This window comes from Rhodnius prolixus, unplaced genomic scaffold (genome assembly GCF_049639745.1).
Source record: "Rhodnius prolixus isolate KJV_2025 unplaced genomic scaffold, Rpr scaffold_12, whole genome shotgun sequence".
Classification (NCBI taxonomy): Eukaryota; Metazoa; Arthropoda; class Insecta; order Hemiptera; family Reduviidae; genus Rhodnius; species Rhodnius prolixus.
The window spans coordinates 1,741,077-1,747,076 of record NW_027411635.1 but is presented as its reverse complement, the minus strand read 5'-3'; the positions used below and the strand labels follow the sequence as shown (position 1 = coordinate 1,747,076).

Below are 6,000 nucleotides of genomic sequence, written 5' to 3'. Positions count from 1 at the left end.
GTTCTATAGTTGTGGAACAGAAATGAAAAGGTTAAATTCTATTTCCATTATTTTTACAATAACTTTTTTCTTTTATTTTTCAAGCATGTTGAAACCTCCCCTACTTATATGTAGCACACAGAATGTGTAGGAGTCACCCCATCAACCTAGTGGTTTTGTAGTGGGGATTGAATGAAGAGTTTTCCAGTGTGAGTGTGTATATATATATATATACTTATACAGAGAAGAGTGGGGAGATATGCAGTTTTGATGTTTTAGTCAAGTGGTGGGGATTAGTTCTGGCTGGAGATTCGAGTCAGTGTTGTGACCACCTTGCTGTGGTAAATTAGTCAATGGTGAGTGTGTATAGTTGTTTTCTTTAAATTTCGAATTTCTAGTTTTTTTTTAGTTTAGTTTTGTTTTTAGTTTAACCCTAAATTTAACACTCGCATTCATTTTTAATTTTTTAATTTATGGTGGTGATAAAAAAAAAATAATATATATATATACAATATATATTATTAATTCTGTTTTCTGTAAAAATGGTTCTCAAGTTTGGTTGAGGAATTAATTTCTGGATCAGTAAGTGAATATTTGAAATTCTTTATTTATAGTTTTACTTTTAATGAAATAAGCGTTGAGTTTTTTGTTTTTTTTTAAATTTATTTATGATAGACCCTTCGTGAATTGTGTCTTTTAACGCTAGCACCATGACAACACCTTTACGCTATTGTTATTATTAATATTTTTAAAATGCATTTTATTTTATTGTTTTTTAAAGATATTTTAAATATTATTTATTTTTCTGGATTACCAATATCGACAAAGATGTAATCAAACTTTGTTTGATCTTACTATATATAAGATCTAATATATCTATATCTATATATATATATATAGAATAAAGTAAAATTAAAACCCCCGTTAACCTCTCCAGAAATGATTTAAAGATTTCATTATTTATTTAATTCAATTTTACTCAATTAAAACATTTATATCATTTTTTTTTAAAAAAATAATAAATACAATTTCTGGGTAAATTTAAAATATAAATTGAAGGAATATTGTAAGAATTTAAAGCTTTTTTTAAAAGACTGAAGTAACCTGGCTTAGCCGTACTAAATGCAAGTTATACTAAAAACTGCATAACCTATATGTATTTAATTTGTATAAAGTTAACCCCATTTTTTTAATTTTATGAAATTTCTGATGATAAACACATTACTGCAATAAAAATCTTATTTTTAGAGAACTGATTTTTTTTTTAAACTTGGAATTATTACTATATTTTATCTTCGGAATATTATTACCTACTAAAATTATTCTAATTTTCTCTAGCAATTATTATTAAATTTTAGATCTTGTAATATTTATTTTTATTTTCATAAAGCATGCTTTAATGTTGTACTTAGTTTTTCAAATCTATTATATAGTTTATAAGACTGATCTTTTTTTCTGAATTTGAAGCATTTTTCAATCGTACTAAATTTTTTGAAATTCAATTTACATCGAATTGAAACATTTGCTTGTAAACACGACTTACCATTACCACAATTAATGTAAATTATTATTATTATTTTTGGAAATTTAGAAATTAAGTCTATAAAAAGATGGTTGCCTATAATATTATATACTTTTACTGCGGTATTAATTAAAGGAAGCGGTGACGTCAGAGCATTCATTGTTCTGTGAAATACCGGCTATAGGTTTTATTGTACTGTAGTTGCTGTAAGTCCAGACTTTGGTCTATCTTTATCGATAAATTAGTTCGATCTTTTTAATTTTATTGTATTTTAGTTAATTAACAAATTTTGTTCGATTCAAGTAACAAGTGCTAAGAGTTCCAACGGCCTAGATATATATATTACACTAGCCCAGGCCGCCTAACTAAGTCCATGTCCAGTGACTTTATAGTTTAATCTTTGTTTGTTTTTTCAACTCTAGCTACGCCAAATATCAACAAATTCTATTTTACTTATTTCACGATTTCAGTACTGTTCTTTGTTTTTTTTGTAACTGAATCATTAATTATTCTAATTTCAAATTAATTGTATTAATTATCACGAATTAAAAAAATATGTCTTAAGTTGGCAGTCCTCTCTACTTGTATTGTTTTATTTTATTAACAGTTATTAACAATTTCGGTTGTTCCATAATCTCCCGATTCATTTTCTCATTAATATTATTATCACTTTTTTTCTTTTTTTAAATAAGAATGAGTTTATTAATAGTATTAAAATTATTTCTTTATAAATAAAAATTAATTATTTTAAAAAGTAGACTTAAGTGTTAAGACAAATCAGCAAGCACCTTACTAGTGCTGCACGAGACCGAGACGAGGCGAGACTTTATGCAGTCTCGATCTCGGTCTCGGTTTTTTGAATTTTTGTTTAAGTATTAAAAGCGGTTTGCTATTAATAATCTTTTCAAAAAATGTTATTATTTTCTAATAATTATTTTAATTTATATATTGGTAATGAAAATGTGTGTAAAAGAAGACAACTACTTACACTTCAATGCATCATATATTACTATTACTGTTATATATCTTTATATAATTTCAAAAAGATGTTAAAAACGCGCCAAATGAAAGACCCAAATAACACATCTGCCTGCTATAACAAGTCGATTCGTGAAATAAAAAATACACCTCCCAACAAACTTCCCGCTCCATTAGTTATGGCTGTTGGTGAAGATAAAGAATCTGATGATTCACCTTTTGACGACGACGACGACTGCATCAATATTTTTGCACCATTTGCTCAAAAATCAGCAAATATCACCGAAGCATGGAAGACAGAAATAATTAATTACACCAAATTAGACCAAGCACCAGTAGACGTTGACATTTTAGAATGGTGGAAAACACTTGAGAATTCCTTCAAAAATTTGTCTAGAATGGCAAAAGATATTTTTAGTATCTGTGCAACTTCAGTGCCATCGGAAAGATTATTTTCGCAAGCTGGGATGATAATGACCAATAGAAGATCTTCTCTAACTTCTGACTCAGTAAAAGCTCTTTTATGTATCAATGCTTGGGCAAAGTGTATCTTAAAAACGAAAATTTGTGGCAATATTTTTTAGGTGCATAGATAGTCTTTTTTTTTCAAATTCACTAATTCCAAAATTCTAAAATATAATTCAAATAATATCAAAGTTCAAAGTATTAGATTATTAATAGTGAAATTTATGTAATTGAATGAATGAATGATATGAATAGTGAAATTTAGTGAATTTATGTAAAAATTATGTAATTCGAAGGGGGCCGCCACGGTAGCCGAGCGGTGCGAGACCTGCGAAGCTATTTTTTTTTTTGCCTATTACTAGGAATTCAATCAAATTATATTTCCAAAACTAGATACCTTAGAGTGAAATCTAATTCCTCCATCCTAGTAATCTAGAATGGTAAGCTCCACTTTGTAAGGATGTTGAGTCCTTTTCGTCATCAATATACTCATCATCAACTTCTTCTTCAAGAGAGTTTTTCTTATTACAATTTAAAAATTGTAATTTTCCATTATTTTCAAAATTAACATTTTTCAAACAACATGCATAATCTAATTTTTTCTCATTTATTTCTTTCAATAGATTCAATTCAAAATCGATTTCCTGTTTCAAAAACGATTGATAAGATATTAATACATCTTTGCTCATATTAAACATCTTGATTTTTAATTGATCAATTTTGTTCATGAATTCATTTTTAGTATTGATTAAATTGGTTGTTTGATTTAGATTCAATTCAATTTTGGCTAACATTTCTATAATATCCATTTCGTTTAATGAATTATCCAAATGAAGTTTAAAATTATACAAGTTTTCTTCAAAATTATTTACGAATAATTTGTAAAATACTTCAATTATTCTGTCATATTCATCTTTATGTAATATGTGATCGCTACAAAGTTTTGGACAATCTCCACCGAAGCCTCCACATAGCTTAAGGCGATCATTTTCAATTTCTTGACCTGTTTTAAAAAATACTGCATCATTCAATAAATTCTTTTGGAATTTATGCAGATTTTCTTTAATTTGTCTTTTATTTTTGTCCAATACGTTCTTGAGTGTTTGCAACTCAATGAGCTCTTTTTTCACATTATCAATATAATCGACAAGATCTTCATAGAGTTCTTTTTGAATCGTGACGTTCTGTATTGGTTCGTTTGAATTGTCTGCGATCGGTGTAGGTTTTACAAGGTACATAGCCTAGAAGGGACGAAAAGAAAATCTTATTAGTAAAACTTTTTTTTCCGAATAGAGTTTCCCAAAATGGGGGAAAACTGGAGAAAAGTGGTTTGCAGAGCGGATATGAGGGAAGCTGATAATCCGCTAAACGCACATAATCCGGTACTTACAATAGTAAAGTAAAGTAATCGCCTATTTTTTCAGGCGGGGCTTAACGTCCAACTACCAATTAGGTGTCGTGGACGGAGGCGACTAGCAAACATATGTACTTTACTGTAAATTTCTCATATTAACAACCATTAAATAAAATCCAAGGCCTCTAGACCGGGGAATCGAACCCAGTACCACAGTACATATTAGCTTCGCAGGTCTCGCCTCTAACCGCTCGGCTACCGTGGCGCTTTAGGGTACGTTCACAAAGGAGCTGTGAGCATAGATGATAGGAGTGATGCATCAGCGCTGAAAGAAAAAGTATTGTGGTACTGGGTTCGATTCCCGGTCTTAGGCCTTGGATTTTATTTAATGGTTAATATGAGAAATTTACAGTAAAGTATGTTTGCTAGTCGCCTCCGTCCGCGACACCTAATTGGTAGTTGGACGTAAAGCCCCGCCTGAAAAAATAGGCGATTACTTTACTTTGCTTACTTTACTTATGTAATTCGAAGTCAAATAGATGTAGTAATATTGAACATATATAATAAAATCGTATCTTTTAATAATTAATTCAATACCCGTAATGATTATTTATTAATAAAGAACACGATTTTATAATTTTGTAGCTAAAAATTAATATTTGAAAAAACGAGACGAGACCGAGATTTCTGGACGAGATATATATCATGTCTCGATCTCGGTCTCGGTCTCGGTTGCTCAAGTCTCGTTTCTCGTGCAGCACTACACTTACAATCCATTCATATTTTAGCTAACGTTCTAAAAAGATTTTGTTTTATTAAAATTTGTTTCTCAATTTTTCTCCATTTATCTAAACTTAGGATTCAAGATTGGCGAGGAATCGGTCAAATAAAAAACCAACTCGTCTTTTTGCCAACGTTTCGACAAATATATTTTAATCTTCAGGGACTGGATAAATAAATCTTCAGGGAATTAAATTTCAATAATTATAAAGAACTAGCTGTACCCGTTCACACGTTGCTGTGTTTGAACAAAAAGGCAGTTTTGATACCTCAAACATAATTTATTAATGACCAAATGTATACAATACATCGAAATGAAAATTATCCCTACTTCAGAGTACAGTAGTGTCCTTGCAAAGGTATCATTTCTACATAATGTGAAAAATTCAGTTAATGTTGTTGGAGGTGGTGACATTGCTCTTGCACGTACATTTTCTGATGTAAAGTACACACGATGTCCATTTTCAAGATGTACTGCTAAATGAGCAACCGTTTGAATATAGTTCATGAATGGAAAATGATGTACAGGTAATACGCCATACAGCCTCATTGCTACTTATGAAGCGTCCCAGTTGATATTGGGTGACTTCATCGTTAGATGCAGTTGTATTTTCCACTCCAAACACTGCCATATCGCTTCCTTTGTTCACATATTTGCAAATATATTTTATCGCTTTCACTGAATTGCAGTACCCAACATTTATGTGTGCGTTATACGTTTTTAGTAGTAATGGAGAAACTACCCAACGATTATCAACATCAATAGTATTGTTGAGTACTTTTAGTTTAATGGATTTACCACCATCTTCGGTATAATTTATTCTCGTATTAATAATTGCAAAAAACTGTTTTTCATGGTTACACTTTTAACAAATATTACTAATTAAATGTTATTTTGATATTTTTGGGATATTTATTCGAG

At 29.8% G+C, this 6,000-nt stretch overlaps 1 protein-coding gene across 2 annotated transcripts in view; it reads left to right on the top strand.

Moving 5' to 3' along the window:
- The first annotated feature begins 274 nt into the window (after nt 1-274).
- The window catches only part of LOC141462070 (sodium channel protein 60E-like), a 207,897-nt gene continuing 202,171 nt past the window's right edge, over nt 275-6,000 (top strand). For both annotated transcript variants that reach the window (XM_074143664.1, XM_074143666.1), the window contains exons 1-2: nt 275-335; nt 534-561. The gene's annotated coding sequence lies outside the window, so the exon portion shown is untranslated. The remainder of the gene's footprint in view (nt 336-533; nt 562-6,000) is intronic.